The following is a 27500-nucleotide window of genomic DNA, read 5'->3' on the forward strand; positions in this document are numbered from 1 at the left end:
ACCTAAAGTTGTATTTGAACAATTACATCCAATTACAGATTTATGAACTATAGAAATAAACTTATATTGTATGTACAAGTAGATATAAGTAATTTTGTCATCGTACGGAAACTCGCAGTTCAAACTAACTATAAAATTGTTTGCAGATGCTTGATGTCATTGATGTCATTAAGAGGTAGAAAAGCAGTGGAATACCTCATGCACTTCCAATTAAGTTGGAAAAGCATTAGCAAAGTTACTTAATCTTGTACAAATCATATTAAAGTACACATTAAAGAAATATAAATATATTTTATCATTGTGTAAGGGTTGGAATCTGTCTTGGGACAAACACAAAAAGAGAAGCCATAAGATGTCAAAGCGCTTAATCGAAACGAAACAGAGCATCAAGAACCTCGTCGTAGAGCGAGAAGCGGTGGCAGTCGAGCTGCATCATCTACGACCGGAATTTCCGAAGATGGCAGTTCAGGCCAACACGCTGATTATTATACAGAAGTAAGTTTCATTTTCAAGTTACGATTTTGAACGTTTCAGAACTTTTATAATTTAATAACAGAAAGAGATAGTAGCAATAACTTGAAAAATATGTGTAACGCTGATTGACTATCGTGTTGTGAGGACGTAATTTTCTTAACGTTGCCGCGCTATGAAAGGTTTAATTTACCGCATGATTTAATTTATCCGTATGATATTGCAGATCGAGGACTGTGAAAGTAAGAAAAGTTTATAAGAATTACATTTGTAATTTATAGGACGTAAACATAGAAGAGGATACAGAGAGTGGTTCTGATTACATGGGTGAAACAAGTGACGATGAACACAGTGGGTGGTGGTAGCCAATCTGGAGCCAGTATGAAACCAGGCGATGATCTTGATACAGATAGCACATTAAAACGGATTCTAGAGAAGGATTATGACCTAATGAGTAATAAGAACAAGGTAAGCTAATAATTAAATTTTACTTAATATACATATATATTACAGATATAAGCTATAAAGCGTTTGTGCCGGATACATTTTTTCAACAACTAAAAACTATTCCTGCTGTTTGCATTTTATTTACTTTTCATATTTAAATTAAAATTATACAAGGATTGTAATTTATGTTAAAAACTAATCTTTCCCTGAAAACAAATATACAAATATATCACTGATATTTATTTCAGCTTGTACTTCCGGCGCAACTTACTGTGATAAATATTCCAGAATCTTTGGCACAGCATTTCACTACGACGCAGTTTACGAATATCCCAGAGAAACCTTAACTCTCATATCGCAGTTTACGAATATCTTAGAGAAACTCTCTGATTGTGTCGATTAATTATTGAACGGAAAAAGGAAAATACAATAGCAATGTTTTTTTTACGTATCAGGATAAGCTGTGATTATATAAAAAAAAAGAAAAAAATAACGGAAAACAGAACCGAGCAGGAGCAGGACGCAACAGGATATCTGTATTTCTAGAAAGTCTGATTTTGTAAATTATTCTACGAGGAAAACACTTGTGTATTATATATATATATATATATATATATATATATATATATATATATATATATATGTATATGCGGATATGCGATATACAATTTGATATGATGTATGATCTATAACGTTTGTTTATTACTATGTAAAGTGACAGACTTCGAAATTAAACATTAATTACTGTTAATCGTGGCGTTTTGAATTTAGGGGGAGTCCGGGAGACTTGACCATAGAGGAGAGTTGAACCACTTCAAATATCTCGTTCAAATTTTGAACAAAGAGCTCAATCCGAGCACGTGACAATATGACGCTTGGTAGTGCGTTTCGACTGTGAGTGAGACAAACGTGTTTTAACGTGCTCGGATTGAGCTCTTTGTTCAAAATTTGAACGAGATATTTGAAGTGGTTCAACTCTCCTCTATGGTCAAGTCTCCCGGACTCCCCCTACTCTTTTTCTTTTCTTTTGCCTAAAAAGAATCATGAGAAAGTGAGAAAATTCCAAACGCTGCGAGAGTGCAGACACAATGGACATCTGAATTTTACGAAACGTGAAAAAACATTCGTATTTTCTCATCTCTAAACTCCTCAGACCGTGTTAATATTTAAACAAAATAATTTACACGTCACTCACAGAGCTAGCGCGATAAAAAAATAAGTTAACATTCGTTGAAACAACATTATACATTTATGTCTAACAACAGTTTTTTGTGCTTGCACTCGCGAATCTCTTGCCGACGTGATACTCGATTTTCTCACACAGAATTTCTTGCTATAAGACACAAAGGGGAGTTTACTTCTTGCGGAAAATACTCGGCATGCTGGGCGATTCAGTTTTCTGTTAAAAGATCTTGTTTATCTTCTGGCGCATATCCTTGGCAGACATTCACCGTCGTCATCGATAGGGAAAGCCCGGAGTTCGTCGAGTGTCCTGGAATAAAGATAATTTTTTTACAAACGTTTAAACATTTTTCGTTATCGAGTAAATATGTACAGGATACATAATGTTTCTAGAAAAGTATTCAATGGTCCAAAGATATCGAAATTCAGAAATATTCAGAAATATTCTACCAAATCTACTATGGATTATTGCGACTGTAGATTACAATTATATAATCACAGTAATTTCAAATCCAGGTCGCTGCCTGGTCTGCCGAGATCAGGAGATCTTTTTTTCGGCAATCAAAAATTCCAAGAAAATTAGCGTGTCGCTATAATAATGAGGGATGTTCGAAAGATTGCACCGCGTGATAAATTACAGTAATAAAATATCTTATATTTCTTTACATCTGTATGTCTTATAGTTATTAATTCGTCAATTATTATAAACACGATCAGATATATTTAGATTAACATAATTATTTTTATTCAATACCTATCTATTGGCTTCATTCAGTAAATACTGCCTGGACTCCGCTTCTCTGAGCAAGAAACGCACCGCATCTTCTTGCTGAGGTAGGCATTGATTTACCAACGTTTTGAGATACCTCAGTTCCGGTAGTACTACTCCGGAAGGGCATTGACTACTTAACGGACAGTAAACCAGCAAGGAATACGCCTCCACCAGGGCGTTTACTAATTCGATATTGCGGCTCTGTTGAAGCGCAAATGAAGCAATCGTCGATAAGTGCGTCGCTATTACTGCAATTAACAATAATTCAGTATGGCAATACATGTAGCAAAAAAATGCAGATATAAAAAGCAATTTCTTATTAAAGTTGAAATTGACTTTGTATTTCGTTCTTTATATGTTCAAGAGTTTATCTTTCAAGTTACATGAAGAACGTATATTAGAAAGGATAACGTACTGTCTTCTATGTAGTTTTGTGGACAGGTGGGAGCGATGACCGCGAACGTGGATACTAACGAAGTTGCCAAAATCGGAGAGAGTTCCAGAAGATCCTTCACGATCATTTTCAACGTTAAACGTGCTTTATCACGTGCTTCTCTCACCTTGCACTCTATGTGTGCGATAATGGAGCCGAATAGTGTTGCTGTTGCGCATCTTACAGAGGATCTCTGATGCATTACACCTGTAAAAAAGAACAAACTTGTTGCTATAAGTAAAAACATTTTGCAGAACGTTATAATAAAAATATGTATATCGATCTTACAAAAATATGAATATTTGCTGCCTCTTTTGATACGTATGTACATTTTTAATTCGAGAAAGAAATTCTTTTTTGTAAAACAATTGTAATTTAAACGAGAAACAATATTTTTTTATACCTCTTACACTATTTTTATATATGACTAGATAACTATTTCTTCCATAAACTATTAATAATAATAATACGAAAAAAAGAGATGTGACACAAACCATCTCATAAACTAGCAAGAACGTATTTTTGCATTTGTTCACGAGCGCATAATATACTGGAAGCGATTTGCAACCAAGATATATACTAGTGCCCTTCATCGATAAAACCACGAGAAACTGTTTAAAATAATTTGCGAGCTCCGTGGAGTCGAGAGTACTCAGGATCACTAATGGTAAGTAACTCGGGATCAACGGAAGAATCTAATAACTCACACAGGTCTGGCGACGTATCATCTTTGATGCAAGCACGAACCGCATCAACATTGGCGACACACAAGACCATATAAGGTAAGATGCACTGCAGAATACTGATTGATGGCGTCAATATCTCCTCATCGACGTAGTCTTTATTTGGCGAAGTCTGAGAGTGCGCCAGCTTCAGCTGATTCTTAACTTTTGAGATTATGCGCGATAACAGGTTTAAGCAGCCTCCTCAGGGATAATGCCTGTGCCAAAACCGGTAACAATATCGACGATGCCGTTTCAACGACCATCAACGATGTATCATAAAGTGCCGTTAACACCAGTTCTTCACACTGAAATTTATATATCAATTATATAACAATATATCAATAGGGGAGACCGGGGCTAAACCGCCAACGGGGTTGAACCGCCAAATCAAATATCTCGGAACCTGTATATTGTGCGAACTCGCTATTAACATTGTAAACGCTGCTTATGGTACCCATGTGACCAACGGAGTTTCGGCAGGTTACCTGCCGTGTTATGATTTTTACGAGGGCAAACGTGTTTTCGGAAGGTGAAAGTGAAATTTTCTGCGCGTGGAAATTTTGTAATATCTTGAATATTATTGTATCACCGAATCTCAAAGTAAGTGATTATAAAGAGTAATGCATGCTGAACACGAATCCAGTGTAGTTTTTTCATTATCGTTGATGTCTAATATTTCGTGGGCGATCAAACCTGAAACTTATGTTTGGGGCTTATCCGCCAGTAAGCACCCGGGGCTGGTCCGCCAGTCTCGTCACTGTGGCGTGCCGGGCGCACGACTTCAGCTCACGGCGATTTCAGGTTAGGTTTCCCTCGAGCGTGATTCTGTCTTCTCTTGCACGTGCGTCAGTTTGTATAGGAGGGAAATGGTACGCACGTATCGTCGCAAAGCGGGTGTTTTGGCCGACCGAAAAGATGGCGGACCGTTGTTTCCGAGATCGCTCGCGCTCGCGCACGTCGGCGAGGCACGGCACGGCTCTGAGATTCCGCGATTTCCGCGCGAGAGTTGACATGCCGCGCGCGAGGTAGATCGTCCCGGCCGCGGTAGATCGTCGTTGTTGGTCGTTGTGTCAGTGTCAGTGTAGTGGTGGTGGTGTCGGTGGTGGTGGTGGTCGTGACCGTCGTCGTCGTCGTCGTCGTCGTCGTCGTCGTCGTCGTCGTCGTCGTCGTCGTCGTCGTCGTCGTCGTCGTCGCGCGTCGTCATCGTCGTCGTCGCGCGTCGTCGTCGTCGTCGTCGTCGCGCGTCGTCGTCGTCGTCGTCGTCGTCGTCGTCGTCGTCGTCGTCGTCGTCGTCGTCGCGCGTCGTCGTCGTGGTCGTCGTCGTGCGCTCCAGTGCGCTCGTCAGGATCTGTATTCACGTGCCTAAATTGTTTTATGGAATAGGTAAAACAATTATTTTTTAATAACGTTTCGCATAAAAATTTATAAATTTTTATATTTTTCTCTTAAAAAACAATTATTAAAATGTATCCTATCATTTTTCAAGATTAGATGTACGTATATGTATTAAAAATGCAGTGTGGCGGATTAGCCCCGGGGGGGTGGCGGTTCAACCCCGGCATTTTTGAAATTTTAATTTTTGCACCGTTGTCGTTTTTGCTCCATACCGGTTAAACAAAGCGACGTAGATAAAAATTTCCTAAATAAATTTTGTAGCTAAAGGTTTACTCTTTACAGTGGTATATAATATTTAACTTAAATTATTTATTTTGTTGTTAAAAATCGGCACCGAAAAAAAACTGGCGGTTTAGCCCCGGTCTCCCCTACGTATAAAAAATATAAGTTTATAAAAATGACAAAGAAAGAAATAAAATAAAAAGAGATATAAAAAATATGTTAAAAATGTTAAGATATTTACCTTGAAGTATTTATCATGATCGTCTATCTAAAGCTATGAGTACGAGTAGCGCGGGGCTTCTAACTACACTAGTTCGTACAACAGGGTCCTTATCCTCCAATAACATCTGCTGCAACATTGACAGCATCAACGAGTTTCTAACAGCAGCTAATATTGATATGTAGGAGCAACATTCAACAGCTAGTAATCTTCTCTCTGGGTACTTGTATTGACTCTGCTCCCAACAAATCGTTAGAATGTCTTCCGTTTCTAGCGGCTCTTCGGCGAGCTTCGCCATTACGACTAAACCTGATAAAAAAAAAGAAAGTGACCTTTAGTAACAGGTATGTACATTCAGTAAGCAAAACACATTTTTTAATTATAAATGTATTTTATACATTGCAATATGCAGTACATAAGTAGCAACAAACCCGACTCCTCTTTTCAAAAAGAATAAATCTTATTGTATTTAAATCTATTAATCCTAAATCGATAAACTGTATTTTTTTTTTACTAACCAGTCAATATCATTTGTCGCTCGTCCTCTTGCGGCCTCTTTTTTTAAACGACGGTTAATGATGATGGTGGTGGTGGTGGGGGTGATTGTTATATTTTACCGGTTCAACAGGAAGCACTGAGAGCACACAAAGCAATAATTCTAATGCAGACGGAGAAGAATCATAAGGTGACATGTCGTCGACTACGCTCCTATCCTATTCCCTGTTTTCTGAACTCTAAACGCTGGCCACAAACACGGCTAACTGAAAACAGTACATGTTAGATAATAATTAACAAAAGGAGGTCCATTTTCTTATTTATGGTATGCTCTTCTTTTCTTAAATAACACAGGGAATAATGTATTACCGCTTGACAAAGCTTTATAGGAATGCAAAGTGATGTTGGGTCTTTTCACACTATTGAAAGAACGTTCCCTTAACAATGGATGCTCAGCTTCAAGCACTTCATTCCACTGCTTGGATATCTTTACGTGCAGAGTTGTCGCCGCAAAGAATTGCACTTCGTATGATATATATATATATATATATATATATATATATATATATAAAAGAAAAGAATCAGCTATCAAGATCCGTATCAAAGATTATCTCACCAGTAATTAAGTCTAGAAAGAGGATGTCTCCTTTATTTGTCGATGAGGCATATATGTTGATAGTATGTGTCATTTTTTATGGATAGAAGTCAATATCACTGATATTTAAAATGTTTTAACGTCAAAAACGAATTTTAGTCTAGCTACTTGATGAACTTGAAAAATGAATGCAATATACAATATAGGTATACAATAAGAGAAAAGTATTTTAACCAACTTCAAAGATAATTCAAAAGATTAGTTTTTAATATAAATTACAATTAATGCGAATCAATGAGAATGAAGGTGGAAGCACATAAAATTGCAGGAGCCATGAGCAGAATGCAGAAGCCATATACGCATGCGCTATGGTATCTGTAGAGCTCTACAGATACCACAGCGCATGCGCATATGGCTTCTGCATTCTGCTCATGGCTCCTGCAATTTTATGTGCTTCCACCTTGACACCGGCGGCTCTTCCGCCTCTCTGTATATGAACTGGACGACAAATCTGATAAATAAATTGAAAATAGGTTAAGCACGTTTCCCGTGTTAAGCCCCGGACACACAAATCGACGGAAGACGTAAGACGTAAATCGTAAGAAAATCCACTAATCAGAGTCGACTATTCCCCTCTTCTTCCCTCTTAAAGAGGGGAATAGTCGACTCTGATTGGTGGATTTCCTTACGATTTACGTCTTACGTCTTCCGTCAATTTGTGTGTGAAGGCCTTTAATGAACTATTACGTAATGCGTTCCGAAACCACCACATATTCTACGTCTCACCCCCACTTTCCGGCAGCTAAACGATATACAGTTTTTCGCTTTTTTTTAGCGAAACCGTGATCTAACAAACGTTTTAATTAGTATATTCGAAACTAACAAACGATTCCGCATCGATTGACCACGGTTTGAACTGAAAATTGTATATTAACTTCAGCTACAACCAAAAATTGTAAAGAATTCTATATTTACCGGCTAAATTAACACTAAAAATTATTTTCATGATTACGTAAAAACTATTAACTAACAAACGTTCTAATTAGTCTAACAATCAATAACAAACGACTAACAATCGATTCGTAAAAAAAAATGTCATAAGTCGAAATTGTCCGGCTAACTTCTATGAGGTGAATACGGCCCTATGAAATCTACCAATCTTAAGACGATTTTGATTGAATAAGCCGCCTTGACCAAGATCGTCTTAAGAGCAAATTTGAGATTCGACTATGAATATGGCCCTAAGGCCGGTATTCATAGTCTTTAAGGGTTGATTTATAATAGCCGTAACCGTTGATTTAAGCCGTAATCTTTAAGAAATTGACCAATCACAGTCGAATGTGAGAAGAATAATCGACTGTGATTGGTCAGTTTCTTAAAGATTACGGCTTAAATCAATGGTTACGGCTATTATAAACCAGCCCTAAGATCGTCTTAAGTAATGTCTTAAGACGCTAATACGGCTCTGTGATTGGTTCATAACATCTTAAGATTGAACTTAAGACGGTCTTAAATAACTATGAATACCGGCCTAAGACGTAAGTAATGTATTCCACGTCCATTGATGCGACCCGAGTCGGGTCGAGTAGTAAATCGAAAACGCCATTAGTCATAATCGTAAGGTTGTAAGAAAATAGACCAATCACAGTCGATTATTCTCCTCGCGCTTGAAGAATAATCAAGTGTGATTGGTCTATTTTCTTATGGCCTTACGATTAAAACTAAAACTTTGTTACGTGCAATGGCCTTAAGTGTTTTAAGCCCTAAGCCCTAAAAAATTGACCAATCACAGTCAATTATTCTCCTCAAATTTAACTGTGATTGAACAATTTCTTAAGGGCCTAAGCAGAATGGCTGTCTTGGCAGTGTTTTATGTCTTAAGTCTTTGTCTTATGTAAAGCGAGGAGCACACACTTCTGCACAACGCATAATACGTAAGCATAAGAAAACTGATTAGTCTTTATGCACATGTGTATGAACCAATCAATTTTCTTATGCTTACGCATTATGCGTTGTGCAGAAGTGTGTGCTCCCCGCTTTAAGGTCTATCCAGACAAACTTGCATAGGTGCATAACCATATGCATAAGAGCCACCGCACAAGACTCTCGTATGGTCACGTAGCGTAACGTAACGTGAATCAACGCACAAGAAACGTATCGGTTAGAGCCTCCGCACAAGCTCTCGTATGGTAACGTAACGTAGATCAACGCACAAGAAACGTATAACGCCGTAACGGCCGTAACCAATACGTTTCTTGTGCGTTGGCTCACGTTATGTTACGCTACGTGACCATACGAGAGTCTTGTGCGGTGGCTCTAAAGAAACGGATTGGTCTATTTCCTTATGCACATGCATATGGACCAATCAATTCTCTTATGCTTATGTTTATGGGCTTATGCAAGTTTGTGTGGATATAGCTTTAGGGCTTAAAATACATATTGTAGATGGGCACTTAATGGCTTCTGCACACAGGACTCGGAAACGCTTGCCGCGAAGCAAGAAGCGACGCGGTAGCCAATCAACGTGTTGCTTTTCCATAAAAACCAAAAGTTTATTGGCTACCACGTCGCTTCTTGCCGCGCGGCAAGCGTTTCCGCGTCCTGTGTGCAGAAGCCATAACTGTTACGTTCTACGAAAAGTGTGTTTGTCGGGGGTCAATTCTCTGTATTTTGAGACGAGGTAAAAATTACAAAAGTGAACAGATTTACTAGATTTCGACAAATGAAATTGTAGATTTTCTAGTAAATTTCTTCACTTTTGTAATTTTTACCTCATCGTCCCAAAATACAGGGTCTGTTCGCGTTGCTTGCACTTTTTGCACTCAGCATCTTCGCTTTTTCTCTCTCCAACGGCCGAATATATATTTATCTTATTTCAAGTGCAAAAATGTTTGGGGATTTCAAGCAACGCGAACAAGCCTACAGAATCGACCTCCTGGGGGTCGATTCTGTATTTTGAGACGAGGTGAAAATTACAAAAGTGAACAAATTTACTAGATTTCGACAAATGAAGTTGTAGATTCTCTAGTGAATTTCCTCACTTTTGTAATTTTCACCTCGTCCCAAGATACAGAATCGACTCCCTGGTGCTGCACTAGTTTTACTAGTAGAAAGCGCTATCAGTTAGTGGCACGGTCTTAAGACCGTGATTAGTGGTCACATAACCGTGTCAGTTCAGTACTTTTGTCAGAGACTGTACGCGGGTATTTAACATTCGATTGACAGAAGTGGGTAGTAGGTAGTCGCTGGTAGTTGGGTAGTCGTTCTCCCACGATATGGCTATGATTAGTGCCGGCTTGCGTCCGCGATTATGATAAAATGGAGTGATTTTCGCGATGCGTCGTCGATTCACCAGGCAAAATCAATGGGCAATAAGTCACGATCCGAGCGAATCGCGGTGAGTCCCGATTCACTTGCTGATTATTCAATATTTTTGACAAACACGCGTCGAATACGTCAAGCCCTATTCTATCAATGTGACAGGCGCTTCGATATCCAATTCGATAGTGTTGCTAACGGACACAGTTCGACATAACAATTTGTCAGGAAGGCGTGTAGGCCTTAAAGACGGTTCACTCTTCAATCCTCTTCATCGAAACTACCGCGTAAATAAATAATATATTTAAATCTTATAATAATTACCGAGTCTGTCATTGAATTAAAAAAAATGTTTGACTTGCTTTCGTGTTAAACTCCTTATCTTCACCGATCTTGGTTTTCGAGGTTTACACGCGAGAGAGAGTGATATTAACGTATAGATACTGCGCTCGCATCGATTTCTTTTTTAAAAACTTTAGTCCATGTTTAGAAGACACGTACCTATAAAGGTAAACTTTGTAAAATCAACGCCACGTATTCGTTACTGCAAAAAGAGTATATTTTATATAACAAATTTATATTTCTTCACTTTTTAAATGTTATTTCCAATTCATCAATCAAGAGGCACGGTATATAAGTGTCTCGCGCCAAGTATAGCGTTCGTATCTACACGCCTTTCAGCGAGATACATGCAAAGTACTTTTAGAGTCTTTTTCGAGCGGATTAAATTTCAAAGGAGGCAGCGTAAAAATTTGTCTTTCTCGAAACAGTGTTACTTTACTAATAATTCGAAAGAGATTTTTTTTTGCCGTTGATTAATTCTTGCATTAGTTGCATTGCATAATTGCATGAGCTCGAAATCAGAAAGCGTGAACGCTGAAACGCCGCGGCTGTCTTTCACAGAAGGTACCTTTAAATTGAAGAGAAATTGTTAAACTATGCTTTATTTTAATGTTAAAATGTTATAGAAATATTTATTACGGCTGTAATTCGTTATACTTACTGTCACATTGATCCCATGCGACTTGATATACAAATATAACTTATATATAAATAACAAATGTAAATGCACATTAATAAACACATCGGAATATAAATGTACTGAAAAATGTACATATATAGAACGTGTTAAGATTTTTTTAATTAAGCCGCGAAAAATATATTTATACTTATATAGTATAATAATTATTTTATACTAGTAAAAATTTTTTACATAAAAACATGTATAAGGGAGACCAGGGCTATCTGTCTACGAGGGCTATATGTGTCCACAGTACTGCTATCTGAAGTTTTAAGAGACAGAGACGTCTCTACCATTGTAACAAATAGTTTAGAAATGCTTTACGTAAGAGATTTATACGTTGTTTGTTTTTTTGCGATGCTTCTCGCAGACGCTATATACGTTAAAAGAAAAGCGAAAACAATTATTCACATTTTTCGACGGTCGAAAAATTTGCTGTGCGACAGTAGTTTAACTCAAATTAAAGTAAGCAGTTCATAATATTATAAATTAATATATATAGTAATTAAGTGTAAGAAGCGTCATATCTTAATTCCGCATAATCTAACAATTGGCAACATATTAAAGACTGAAAAACGTAGTCGGAGCTATCTGTCCTATTTTTGATGGGGCAATGTGTCCACACTTTAATGACGGATTGTTCTTTTATACCCAGGTAGCATATGGGTAAATAGATAATGGCGCGTAACTACAAAACTACAAAAGAAAGACTTTCCTTAAGGATGTTTTATATAGTTAGGCAAAATATAACGAAGTTGATGAAAATTTAATATCATATTCTGTATACTCTTTCAAAGTTCAGCGCTAAATTTCAGATCGATTCACAATTTAGATAAAAAGTTATCGATTTTTTAATATCCGAGTTTTAACATGTAACCTTATGGCGTTACAGAGAAAAGTGTAAAAAAAAAACATTAAAAAATGTAACGAATATAGTGATATTTTACACACAAGTAGATCATCAAGAAACAAAATAAAAGCAAAATTTGAAACGATCATTTACAACATAGTTTTGAAGATATTGCAAAAAGATTAATGAAATTATTGACGGATTGGACTCGTGATCGGACTATCGGCGCGTGCAGTATGGAAGTGTGACAACACCGCAATCAACTGCTCCGTCCGTAAAGCATGTATACTCGAAAAATAACAAGCTTTTCCACTAACCTCCAATATAGCATTAACTAGATTTGTGTAAGTGTGTAAGTACGGGCTTCCCAACCTCTTGGATTGTACAGTGTTGTCACATTTAGCTGCGTAGCTTATTAATATATTTACAGCAAATATCATTATAATAAAAATATAATTTTTATGTTTATATAATATACTTAATTTATATTATTGAATATGACAGAAATTACGAGTTTAGAGCAATTACTTTATTTTATTATTTTTTACAGATTTAATTTTTTCAAGTTGAATTCAGGGTAAATTTACTGTCAAAAATTATTTTGCCGAGATTTTGATTAAGAAAAAAATAGTAGTAACAGTTATTTACGGTCACTAAATCTACGTTTTTTACATTTTATTAGACTTGTAACTATTTGTATACATTTTTTTGTCTTTGGATCTCTAGAGAATTAACCCTTAGTCTGTAAACGTTTTTTTGGCACCTTTAGTTTGTAAACCTGGGTCGTTTTCGTCCTGACGTTTTTTTTAAGTGTTAAAGTGTTACAAAAAATCTGAAAAAATTTATGAAGGTAATTCAAACCTTCAATTTGAAGTATCAATCATAAAATTATAAACAATTTAATTTTTTTACATAATTTGTATTTAAAAAATAGAGCAACTAGGGGTAAAATTATTTGTTTACTCAAAAAATCATAACTTTAAGACAAATAAAGATATTGAAATGAATAAAAAAAGAAATTGAAGGGGAAGAGTGTAGCTTTCATAAAACAGTATTGCATGCAATTATTTTGAAATTAAATGCTTAAGTTTGCGACCTCAAAATTGCTAATAATTAGCCCCAAATTTCGTAGTAAAAACAGTAATAAATATATAATAATTCAAAAATTAGTAATAAAATCAATAAGAAGCCAATAGTTAAGGGTCACAACATTCTTCTTCTCGCGAGGACGCAATATTCGAGAAATATCCTCGCCCGACCGTTGCGCTATTTCCTAGAAAAACTGAACAAAAATATTTTTGTAATTTTTTTTCGCTGTCAGATGTTTTTGTGACACTTTTACGGACACAATGAATACTTTAAAACGGAAAAACGAAAAAAAATTATTTACGGTTTTGACTAACGTTGACTGTAAAGGTGGGTCGTTTTCGTCTGGAGAAGAATTCAAGTGTCTGCTGCGACGGCCGGACTGGCGCCTTGAAACTCGGTAGGTGGGTTCTCGCTCGGGGAGCATAACTTTTTTTACGGATGCGCAGTGGCGCCTTCTTTACCCGTTTTCAAAAGTTACAACTACATTTGATTTTCGCCCGGACGAAAACGACCAAGGTTTACAGACTAAGGGTTGATATCGGTGTTTTTAAGATTTCCATGACTTTTGGACCTGTCCCTATAGAACATTTTAAAGACGGATAAGGTAAACATATATTCAATAAAATTATACTTACAATTAGAGTGATTAAAAGAATAAAAATCGAGCGAAAATTTTTTTGCAAAAACAGCGTTAGACTTTGGAATAAATGTTCGGACTCTCACTCGCTACTGTAAAAAAGTGACCTGCAAGCAGCTACTTGATCCTGCGATTCAAGAATCGTCACCAAATTTTTATTTTAAAAATACACGTTACATATATGAGTTTGTCTTAAATTATTAAATATTTTGTATTTCAAGCGCTGCCGAGGATAAAGAAAAGGCACCAAATAAAAAGTTAGAGCATATACGGACAACAAAAGTATACATACATACACACACACACATACATACATACACACGGACATTTTGTTTAAAAGTGATTTTTTGACGTTTTAGAACATTCTAAACACTGCTAAAAATACTTAAAAAAAAATTTTTTTCACGAAAACAAAGCTTTCTCTATGAAGAAGCAAAAGATTAAAAAATTTAGGGAACAAAAAACTCACATTAATTTTGCAACGGACTTAAAATCAGTTTGATGCCACCGTATATAAAGAAAAGTCAGCTCCATGCAGGAATCCTGTCAAAAAATCTACACAAAGTGCCTACTACTGCTCTGACTCCAACTAGGCAGTTTTTTCAATATTATCATACTAATAATAAATAGATAATATTATAAATAAGCATAAAAATTAATATAAATAATGTGTTTTTTATTATGTAGACAGATAGCCCCGCTATGGGGCTACGCTTGACTTGCTTACTTAAAAAATTTATCTCTTTAAAATGGTAAAATATTAACGATTCTAATTATGTTTTTTTTTTAATAGCAAGGTTGAAAGGTTATACCATTAAAATTTTAGCCAAATATCTTTATTAGTTTTTTAGTAAACTTGAAAAAAGCGTAAAGTGTGGACAATAGCCTCGGGTCTTCCTTAAATATATAGATATAATTATATATAAAATATGTCCACATATATATTTTCTTCCTTTTCTGTAATCTCTGTATATATAAGAAAAATAATAAAAAATAAATAATTAAAAAAATCATTTTTGCATCGTTTTTCTTTCACTAAAAAGTGAAATTTACAGAAATGAGAAAAATTGTCCATATATAGTCGTGCATAAATGTAGGGGAGACCGGAGCAAAGTCGTCACTATTTTTTTTATGCCGATTTTTAACTACAAAACAAATAATTTTAGTAAAATGTGGTATACCGTTGTAAAGAGCGAACCCTTGGCTACAAAATTTATACGGACATTTTTGGTCTACGTCGCTTTGTTCAACTGGTATAGAGTGAAAACGACAAAGGTGCAAAAATTGAAATGTCAAAATTGCCGGGGCGGAGACGTCTGTGAAGTTGGCACGACATTTTTTGAATTTCAAAAAAATACTAAGAGTTCCAGTAGGGCGGCAGTGTGGTCTAGTGGTAAAGCGCCAGACTCGTAATCTGAGGAACCAGGTTCGAGTCCACTAGAGCCATGTAAGCATGGAATATTTTTCCGATAGCTGCGCCCCTCCGTGCAAGATATAGGCTCTTGTGCGGAGAAAACTGGGCTCCGTCTTTCGGAAAGAGACGTTAAGCCGGTGGTCCAAAGGGTTAAAGTGAGAGGGGAAGGATAGTATTGGTAGTAGATTGCGAACCCTACGGGGATATACAATAAATTACGAATTTTACAGGAATTTTACAGGAGTTCCGCATTCCTTATATTAAAAAATCGAAATTGAAAAAATGTCGTGTTAACTTCGCGAATCTAGCACGACACTCTCTCCTCTAAAGTACCAAAACGCGTTGAATATTATCAGTTTTGACAAGAGTTTTAACAGTTACGTCCAACACGACACTTAGTGAAAATGTGTCGTGCTGATGATTTTCCGCAGTTCTAACGATTGTTTTCGATAGTTCTACAAGAGTTCTATGCTTTAGGATTATTTTTACAAATAGTTCCGACCATTTACTATTTTTTAAATAATTTTTAACAGTTACGTCCAGCACGACACTTAGTGAAAATGTGTCATACTGAAAATTTTCGGCAGTTCTCGGTTGTTTTCGACAGTTCTAAAAGATCAGTTCTATGCTTTAGGATCAATTTTACAAATAATTCCGACCATTTATAATTTTTTAAATAATTTTTAACAGTTACGTCCAGTACGACACTTACGATTAGTGAAAATGTGTCGTGCTGATGATTTTCCGCAGTTCTAACGGTTATTTTCAACAGTTGTACAAGAGTTCTAGCCTCCAGCTCACGTGCGCTCACGCATGTAAGCTCCCCTGCACCCCTGCATGCATATGCTTTATAATTTTGCTTTAAGTTATAAAGCGAGGTCCACGCTGCCTACCGGCGGAGGTGGGTGCGGGAGGGCCGAAGGCCCTTTTGCACCACCCCGCGCGCGCGCGCGCGCGCGCGCGTGTGTGTGTGTGTGTGTGTGCGTGTGTGTGCGCGTGTGCGCGCGTGTGTGCGCGTGTGTGTGTGTGTGTGTTTGTACGGATTTTTTGTACACATATCTATTTCTACAATTTTTTACATACCGGGTTGAAGTTTTGCACACAAATAGAGTATCATGGAAAGTATGTTCTCCTCCAATTTCATTAAAATCCGTCGACCGGATTTTAAGGGAATTTTTATTGTTCAGAAAAGCGTGTTTTACGCTATTGCTTTCTCAATATTTGAGATATCGATCTATTTCTAATTTTATTATATTTTTTAGTTTTTTCTACCCCAATTTCATATATAATTCTTTAAAATTTAATTAATTAGTTCTTGAGTTATAGAAATTTCAGTGAACTTGGCTGTTTTTTTTTAACAGAAATTGGTAACTCTTTTATTATTAACAATTTTTATTAATTCTATTATATTTTTCAGTCTTTTCTACTCCTATTTCATGTATAATTCGTTAAGATTAGTTTTGGATTTGGTTGATTAGTTACCAATTTCTGTTAAAAAAATTTGGTTGACTAAACCCAACTTAAACGTAATCGAAGGTTCATATACGAAATTCACAAAAACAAAGCTTCCTCTATGAGGAAGTAAAAAAAAAAAAACAGCCAAGTTTACTGAAATTTCTATAACTCAAAAACTGATTAATTAAATTTTAAAGAATTATATATGAAATAGGGGTAGAAAAAATTAAAGAATATAATAGAATTAATAAAAATTGCTAAAAATAAAGAGATTACCGATTTCTGTTTAAAAAAATCTACGTGATTGCTTTAATTTCCGCAAATTTTGAGATATTAAACCAAATACAACACCAATTTATCTTTAATGATACTCTATTCATAAAAAAAGTGTGCAAGTAGAAACTTGCACATTGCTTCCTCATAGTTTTTAAGTGTGCAAGTAGAAACTTGCACATTGCTTTTTCATAGTTTTTAAATGTGCAAGTAGAAACTTGTACATTGCTTTCTCATAGTTTTTAAGTGAGCAAATAGAAACTTGTGTGCACATTGCTTTCTTATAGTTTTTAAGTGTGCAAGTAGAAACCTGTACATTGCTTCCTCTATGAGGAAGCCAAATTAATAAATATCTAGTAATAATTATGCATAAAAAAACAGGCTTTCTCATAGAGGAAGCAATGTACAGGTTTACTTGCACACTTAAAAACTATAAGAAAGCAATGTGCACACACAAGTTTCTACTTGCTCACTTAAACAAGTTTCTACTTGCACACTTAAAAAATATGAGGAAGCAATGTACAAGTTTCTACTTGTACATTTAAAAACTATGAGAAAGCAATGTGCAAGTTTTTTACATATATTTTTATATAAAAAATGTTTCACCAGGATATATAAAAATTGATAATTATTAGGAAAAATAATGACCCTCGTTTATTTTTAAGATTCGATTAATTTAACTTTCCGTAGAATATTGATTGTGATGTAGAACTACGTCTTTGACGTAGAACTACGTCTTTCTCCGCGGTAGGGGGGTATCCACGGATGCAGCGATGCAACGAAAACATGTCACACTTTGAACGTTTATATCTTCGAAACTAATAATCGTAGAATAATAAATGACATCTCATTTTAAAGCTTAAGAAGTCCCATTTGTGATAAAATTTTGATGGTTTTTAATAACCAATTTTCTTGAAATAGAATTATTATAAAAACCTGACATCTGTCTGTATGTCTGTCTGTCTGTCTGACCGTGAACTACTCATTCGTTAATAGACCGAATTTTAAAGAATTATGTATGAAATAGGGGTAGAATTTTCCGGGAATGACGGTGGTGGGGTTAATTTTTTGATACGGATTTTTTTTAAACCGGTTGTGTAGTTTTTTGTTATATTTTCGAAAATAATAATCGTAGAGTAATAAATAAGTTGTCATTTGATAGCTTATATAGTCTCATTTTCTCTCTGAAGTCTATAAAGTCTCCAAAAAGGGTTACCGATTTTTTTCTTGCAACGTTTTCCGCGAACTACCTACTCATTTGTTAATAAACCGAATTTTCAAGAATTATATATGAAACAAAGGTAGAATTTTCCGGGAATGGCGGTGATGGGGTTAATTTTTCGATACCAATTTTTTTAAACCGGTTGCGTAATTTTCGATGCCAATGTGTTTCTTATCAAGGGACACGGCAGTGTCTCGCGCCAAGTACACGCGGAGCGAGCGACCGTGACTCTTTTACGCGACGCGACGGGTTGCGAGTACCCGAGATGTTGAGATCTCGATAACGAGTGAACGGATCAAGTTCTAAGTAGGTTTGATCGATAGCTTGGGGTCGAATTAGGGGGGGGGGGGGTTCTCTTATAATATTCCGCCCTACGAGCGGAGATATTGCGACGCAAAGTCTAAATGTGAAAATTTTTTATTAAGATACGTTGTTAAGGGGATTCTGCAGTGACTGGCGAACTTCCTCGAGGTCGTAATATCAACCTTTCTAATTTTGTTTTTCCTATATCTGTCTTTGTCTAACGAAATGACATCTGTCCTTTTTTCGATTGCTCGCCATCTTACGCAAGATCCGGCAACTACTGTTGCTGCTTTTCTTGTCATCCTGCATCTGTATTTGCATTACTAAAATAATTATTAGATGGATCTTTTTTTATACGCATTGAATCTTACTTCTACTTACACGATATTATTCCTACATGTTTTCCCAAGGGTGGATGATAAACATTATGTATGTATAAACTGTAGAATTTTTGTTTTAAGCAAATATTGTCGTCAGGTGACAGCTGTGTATGTGCCCCAATAAGTAATATTTTTAATTTTTTGGTGCTTTTGATATAAAATCGCGTTTTCCACCCTAGATTTTTGTGCGGACTTTAATTCTAGACCAAAAACTTGCAATTCTGTAAAGCCAATTAAAAGATCCATTGATTAACGATAATGTCGGTAAATCATACGGCTGCAGGATCCCCTTAAGATACGTCGACCGCGCTCTCATTCAATATTATTATGATTATCAGAGAAACGTCACTTTCACTTTTTTGACGCTGGCGGCGCAGGTATCGCCAGTTTCGATATCGCGCGCGTATTTCGAAATTAGGTCGATAGACTTATCGGTCAGGAGAAAGATTTCTATTTAGGTAAATTAGGTATATATATAATATATATAATATATATATATATATATATATATATATATATATATATATTGAGTCAATTGCTTTATGTTTATCTGGAGAGATTTCGTATCCTTACATCGTATTACCACCGCTGCCGGAAAAGAAGGTTCTCTCTGCTTGGCAGAAAGTGCCGCTAGGGAATTTTTAAGTCGATTCTTATGAATCAAGCTTGAATTCGATGTCTAGGTATCCCAGGTTGATGACGAGGTCCAGATAGTGCGCTTCATAGTTTTCGGTGTCCAGGTGTAATAATACGTTGAATTCGATGTCTACGTGTCCCAGATTTCCGATGACGAGTCCACATAGTGCGCTCCGTAGTTTTCGGTGTTTACGTGTATTAATACCTTGAAATTGATGTCTAGGTGTCCCAGGTTGCTGATGACGAGGTCTAGATAGCGCGCTCCGTAGTTTTCGGTGTCTAGGTGTAATAATATTTTGAATTTGATGTCTACGTGTCCCAGGTTGCCGATGACGAGGTTCACATAGTGCGCTTTGTAGTTTTTGGTGTCTAGGTGTATTAATAACTTTAAATCTGAATGTAGGACACGTAGATATCGAATTCGAGGTATTAATACACGTAGACACCGAAAACTACAGAGCGCACTATGTGGACCTCGTCATCGGCAACGTGGGACACCTAGACATCGAATTCAACGTATTATTACACCTGGACACCGAAAACTATGGAGCGCATTATCTGGAACCCGTCATCGGCAACCTGGAACACGTGGACATCGAATTCAAGGTATTAATACACCTGGGCACCGAAAACTATGGAGCGCACTATGTGGACCTCGTCATCGGCAACCTGGGACACCTAGATATCGAATTCAAGCTTGATTCATAAGAGTCGACTTAAAAATTCCCTAGCGGTATATATTTATATCCATATATTTTCAGTATTATTGTTACATTAGAAAAATTATTGGCATTTAGGATACGAATCTTTTTCCGTTAGTTTGTAAGTTTCATGATTAAAAAGATCATGTTGTATTATTAACATATACCTAAGATTTATAAAAGTGTTATTAATTTTATTATATATCTGAGTTGCGCGAATCTCAAATATGTTTTGTAAAAATTATGCATAATATTCCTATGCAAGGATACTTGTTTAATTATTTCTTCCTATTGCATTTAAGTATAGAAAAATATACAATTTCTATGTGTTTGCACTTTATATTTAATGAGCAAGCAATTAAATATATATGATTCAATTTGCGTCTATGTCTTTTTATTGAGTGACATAGTTATATACTTTTAAATCTTTTTCTTTTCTGAAATTCAATCAATTGAATAGCAAAAACTACGTTATCATATTATATATTTTTGGTACGTAGTGTGCAAATGTATTTTGAAATGAAGATTATATATTTTCTACTGAATTATTTACACACACGTGCGGTTTCAGAGAATCATTTTTCGCCAACTCAAATATGTTCCTACTCAACTGTCAAAATATGAAAGATAATTTTATCTAGTTGTGACATTCGCTCGAATTCTCGAAATAATTTTCAAGGATGTAAGTACGAATATATATATATATCGTACTATTTAATATTTATAATAGAAAATTATAAACGATGCGTTATGTATGAGAAATTTAACAGAATTGCTTTTATCAAATAGAATTAATTTGCGATTAGTTGAAGGGAATAAAAGAATAAACAAATCGGGTAAATTTCAGACACGTGTTACAGGTGTCCATCTGTAATTATCAAAAATATCGATACCTGAAGATATCGGTACATATACAGTTGCGAACAACATTCAGTAAGACACGCGAATAAAAATAAATAAAGAATTTTACAGTTAACGACTTATTAACATTAATCATGCTATATTGCGATTATGTTTTATGTTAAAATTGAAAAATATATACAAGGTGTACTACTAAAAGGGTTACAGATTATTATTTTTAAAAAACTAAGCAAAATATTAAATTGTTGTTTTCTTTAGAAATAATGGTCCGTAACACTTTTAGCTTCATACCTTGTATATACTGTTTATGAGATTATAAGATATATCGTTTATAAGATTAAGATGCGTAACACTACAAAAAGGCGTGATATCCGTACAAAATTACCTTTTTAAAAAAAGGTAAAAAAAGGCGCCAAGTTCACGCATAGTAGTGTACCTATATGTTGTTACGTCGAAAAAAAAGAAAGTGGTAGTATTATACCTCGAAAAAATTTAAGTAACAAGTGGTAGACGTAATCTTTATATCTCGAAAAATCTCGAAAAAATCTAAGCAGTAGTATCTTTATTTCCGAAAAATTATAACCCAAGTGATACACATCACAAAATTATGATACCTTATCAAAAAGAAGAGTTGTGCTTCAAGTGATCTATTACAATTACAAAAAAGAAATGATATCTTTTTAAATTACAGCGCCAATTACAGAGAGAACATCATGAGCACCAATAGCTAATCCCATCAGATCTTCTCGAACATTAAATTCATCGGTATATCTAAAATAAGGCAAATTTTACATAATGCAAAAACAGTAATTATCACTTACATCTGCTTATATATAAAATATGATTTCAAAGATAAATCTGTATCAAAAATCTATAGTTACTGTAACGTATACCTTAGATTAGATTTGTACGAGCAAGCAATAAATATAACTAACCTCGCGACACACTACGCGAGCACACGTCATTGCGTTAAAAGATATTTATTTACCAATATTATCCACATATATTATATATAATTACCGATTATATATAATAAAAAATCCTACTAACCTCGCGAGACACCATGCGAACACACGTCACATCGCAAGATTTAACACACGCGAAACTCGCCAAACTCGCCGCGATCTCGCGATCGCCGTCAATCTCGACCGCGCCAGCCAATCACGCACGCGGAAAAGCGGCAACACTACGTGCGAGATATTCGACTCGCAAAGCTCACTTCTCGGTCCAAATGGATTTTTTTATTATGGATTAGATAGAATTTATTTACTTCAGCTTTACAAAATTTGCCAGGAAGGGACTTGGTTTACAATTAGATCTTATCCACACTTATCCATCTATACCATGCGTACACTAACTACTCTCTTAAGCTAACCTAACTACTTAAACCTAATCTATCACAGCCTTATCTTTGGCTTAATTTATTTCCTTTCTCTTTTTAAATTCCTTCTCTCTCCCCTTCCATAATTTCCGCAACATCTTACCCTTATCTAAATCTAGTTCATCACTCCACAGCCTTTTCCACTTCTCCGTCCCGTCATTACCTAAATCCTTAAACCATACACTTGCTCTCTGACATTCCTCTACATAATGTTCCATACAGTCGTTGCCATCGCCGCACAAAATACATTTTTTACAATCTTCGGTAATTATGCAGTAATAGGGACCACCCTCCGATGACCTTGACCTTGACATATATTGTCAAGGTCACCCTCCTGAGTGACTTTCAGAAGGTTTTAGCCGTCGCTCGTTATTCGTTAAAAAGTTATTAACAAAAAAAGTTTGGAAAATATAGCAGTTATTTTAAATATTGAGAGGCATACACGACTAATATTACGTTTTTTTTTTTTAAGTAGAGAATACTTTATTTCGCGAGAAAGTCGCTGTTTTACCAAAACACAACATTTAAAGCAGTAAATTGTTGATAAATTGAAGTCTTTTGGTTAAAGCAGAGAATACTTTATTTCACAAGGAAGTCGTTGCTTTACCAAAACACAACATTTAAAGCAGTAAATTGTTGATAAATTGAAGTCTTTTTGTTAAGACAGAAAATACTTTATTTCTCGAGAAAGTCGCTGTTTTACTGAATAATTATCCATCTTTTTTTTAAAGCAGAGATTACCTCGTTTTGCGTGAAAGTCGCTACTTTATCAAAACACAACATTTAAAGCAGTAAATTGTTGATAAATTGGTCTTTTTGTTAAAGCAAAGAAAACTTTATTTCGCGAGAAAGTCGCTACTTTACCAAAACAAGTAAATTTTCTTCTGAAGTAGAGAATACTTTATTTAAATTAAAGTAGCGACTTTTACGCAAAACGAGATATTTTTGACTTAAAAAAAGACGTAATATTAATCGTTTAATAGTATACACGATTAGGTGCTTTTTTGAAATAATGTCCATTATGTATCCTTTAACAAAAAATATAAATGAATAAATATTATAGTAATTATTATTATTTCGTCCTGTAATTTCTTTTTTTGGTAAAGCAGCGACTTCTCGCGAAATAAAGTATTCTCTGCTTTAATAAAAAAACTTTAATTTATCAACAATTTACTGCTTTAAATGTTGTGTTTGGGTAAAGCAGCGACTTTCTTGTGAAATAAAGTATTCAACTTTTCTGAAATTAATAAAATAAATCTTCTGTGCCTTAAAGTAACACGACACGTATATGTATACTCGTAGGCAACACAACACAGCACTATCAGTCACTATCTATGCGAACAGTTACTGGTTCTACCCGGGAAAAAAAGATTATATATAATTCTATATATATAATTATATATAAATATATATAATTATATGTGATTATATATGAAATTTGGCTTTATATAAAATTATAAATGGGTCCATATATCATTATATATGGGCATATATAATTCTAAATATAAAAAATTAACAAGCACAGTAACAACTGTGCCGCAATCAACACGTAGAACTATTAGAACTATTAGAACTATTAGAACTATTAGAACTATTAGAGTCTATTAGAATAGAACATATATGGAAGAGGCATTGAACATGGAGTCTGTGTCCGACATCGTGCGAGAGAGAAACGTTAATTGTGCGAGAGAGAAAGGTAGTCAAGCCTAATCGTCCGCAATGCGCATACGCAGATATCGATAACCATATAGTACTATTTCATGTTAAAGTATTCAGCGAAGGAAACTAGACGTAGGGCTACGTCAACTGTCAGTTGACGTAGTTCGACGTTGTTGGCACAAACTGTGCCGCAAGCAACAACGTAATTTTTTCATTTTTTCGGGAAATAATTGACCGAATTTCAAAATGTGAAAGCAGCAACTTCATAACATAACACAGACAAATGACATAGACACTACGCGGCGCATCGTCGTGTATTTTCGCGTTATTAAGATTCAACATCGACCTTTATATCTAGGGCAGCGACATCATCCTTTGGTTTACCCTTGAAACTTGGTGACATTTATGAGTATATGTTCGGCTCAGAAATTCGAGCTCAGAAGTTCGAGCCGAACATATACTCATAAATGTCACCAAGTTTCAAGCTAATCGGCTTCTCACATTCTATATAGATTTATTTATTTATTTATTTATTTATTATTTTTTTAATTTAATGTTTTATTTACTTATTTATATATTGTTTTATTGATTTATTGAATTATTGATTTATTTATTTATTGATATATTTATTTTTTTTTGATTTATTTATTTATCGTTTAATTTATTTATTGATTGATTGATTGATTGATTTATTGATTTATTGATTTATTGATTTATTGATTTATTGATTTATTGATTTATTGATTTATTGATTTATTAATTTATTAATTCATTGATTGATTTATTTATTTATTTATTTATTTATTTATTTATTTATTTATTAATATATTTATTTATTAATTTTTTGATTTATTGTTTAATTTATTTATTTATTTATTAAACCTTGAAAAGTATTAAAAGAAAATATACTTTATTATATAGTTTTTGAAAGCTCTCGATGTAAGCTAAATGTTTTTGCAATTTAATAAATAAATAAATGAATAAATGAATGGATGAATGTATTTAATAAATAAATAAATGAATGAATGAATGGATGAATAGATGAATGGATGAATGGTTAATGAATAAATAGGTGAATGGATGAATGGATTTAATAAATAAGTAAATGAATGAATGAATGGATGAATGGATGAATGGGTGAATGGATGAATGTATTTAATAAATAAATGAATGAATGGATGAATGGATGAATGAATGAATGGATGAATGGATAAATGGATGAATGGATGAATGGATGAATGGATGAATGGATGAATGGATGAATGGTTGAATGGATTTAATAAATAAATAAATGAATGAATGAATGAATGGATTGATGAATGGATGAATGGATGAATGGGTTAATGGATGAATTGATGAATGGATTTAATAAATAAATTAATGAATGAATGAATGGATGAATGGGTGAATGAATGAATGGATTTAATAAATAAATAAATGAATGAATGAATAGATGAATGGATGAATGGATGAATGGATGAATAGGTGAATGGATGAATGGGTGCATGGATGAATGGATTTAATAAATAAATAAATGAATGAATGGATAAATGGATCAATGGGTGAATGGATGAATGAATTTAATAAATAAATGAATGAATGAATGGATGAATGAATGATAATTTATTTATTTATTAAATCCATTCATCCATTCACCCATTCATCCATTCACCTATTCATCCATTCATCTAAATCCATTCATCCATTCACCCATTCATCCATTCACCCATTCACTCATTCATCCATTCATCCATTCATCAATTTATCCATTCATTCATTCATTCATTCATCCATTCATTTATTTATTTATTAAATCCATTCATCCATTCACCCATTCATCCATTCATCCATTCATCCATTCATTTATTTATTTATTTATTAAATCCATTCATCCATTCACCAATTTATTCATTCACCATTTATTCATTCATCCATTCATCCATTCATCCATCCATTCATTCATTCATTTATGTATTTATTAAATCCATTTATCCATTTATTCATTCATTTATTTATTTATGAAATTGCGAAAACCCATAGCTTACATCGAGATTTTTCAAAAACTATATAATAAAGTATATTTTTCTTTAATACTTTTCCAGAACAAACTCATATCGAAAAATTAACCACGAAAACATTTAGCTTACATCGAGAGCTTTCAAAAACTATATAATAAAGTATATTTTTCTTTAATACTTTTCGAGAAAAAGAAAACGTTGCATGAAAACGTTGCAAGAAAACGTTGCAGTCGTACCCCCATACCCCCCGAGAAAGACGTAGTTCTACGTCAAAAAAAATGAACGCGTGGTCCCCACGCGCGTTAGAAGTGAAACTTCTGAAGGCAAGGGCTTTGTCATAACTTTTTGTGTCGTAAAATTCGTGTCGCAAAATTCATGTCGCAAAATTCGTGACGCTTTTTTGTGTCGCAAAATCGAACTTACTACCGTGCCAAAAGAAGAAAAGAAAACATATAGACGCTCAGGGTTAATAACAACTGTTGTGTTGAAATCAGAGTTGCAAAAATGGTAATTAAAACATTTATTGAAGTGAAACTTCTTTAGGCACGGTAGTGAATTTGATTCGCGACACAAAAAAGTGTAACGGAAGTGAAACTTCTTTGGTACGGTAGTAAGTTCGATTGTGTGACACAAAAAGTGTAACGAAAATTTGACCAATAGGCGTACGGCGTTAGCGAGACGGTTCTTCTTCTGGCACGGTAGTAAGTTCGATTATGCGACACGGAAAGTGTAACGAAAATTCGACCAATAGGCGTACGAAATGAAACTTCTTTGGTACGGTAGTAAGTTCGATTGTGCGACACGGAAAGTGTAACGAAAATTTGACTAATAGGCGTATGGCGTTGGCGAGACGGTTCTTCTTCTGGCACGGTAGTAAGTTCGATTATGCGACACGAAAAGTGTAACGAAAATTCGACCAATAGACGTACGAAATGAAACTTCTTTGGTACGGTAGTAAGTTCGATTGTGCGACACGAAAAAACGTCACGAAATAGTGTCACGAAAAGGACCCCGCACAGACTACATGGAAATCTGTCCCCCGGTGAAATTGGCTGAAATTTAAGTATGTTGTTGTCCTCGACGTCCTGAACAAAAAACTCAATGGGCACGACTCTCTAAATTCAGTACTTTTCTGTCCAGAGACGTTTAAAGTGGAAACCTATGACCACATGCTTTTTTACGAACCAAGTATATATTTCTCTCTCAATACACACACACACACACACACCCACACACACACACACACACATTCACATATACGCGCGCGCGTATTGCACGTTGCGCAATTCTTGCATCATAAAAAGCCGTGAGAAATAGTATAGTCT

General features: G+C 34.8%; 1 protein-coding gene and 1 pseudogene across 12 annotated transcripts in view; one reads left to right on the forward strand and one right to left on the reverse strand.

Moving 5' to 3' along the window:
• Nucleotides 1–940: 940 nt before the first annotated feature.
• Nucleotides 941–27500, reverse strand: part of LOC139821408 (uncharacterized) — a 31644-nt pseudogene continuing 5084 nt past the window's right edge.
• The window catches only part of Ttll5 (Tubulin tyrosine ligase-like 5), a 228495-nt gene continuing 211069 nt past the window's right edge, over nucleotides 10075–27500 (forward strand). For 10 of the 12 annotated variants that reach the window (XR_011734405.1, XM_071793417.1, XM_071793420.1 and 7 more), the window contains exon 1: nucleotides 10076–10354. The gene's annotated coding sequence lies outside the window, so the exon portion shown is untranslated. Of the gene's footprint in view, nucleotides 10355–27500 lie in introns of all 12 variants that reach the window. The other 2 variants (XM_071793419.1, XM_071793418.1) reach the window with 1 other exon arrangement.

The sequence above is a fragment of the Temnothorax longispinosus genome, chromosome 11 (genome assembly GCF_030848805.1).
Source record: "Temnothorax longispinosus isolate EJ_2023e chromosome 11, Tlon_JGU_v1, whole genome shotgun sequence".
Lineage (NCBI taxonomy): Eukaryota > Metazoa > Arthropoda > Insecta > Hymenoptera > Formicidae > Temnothorax > Temnothorax longispinosus.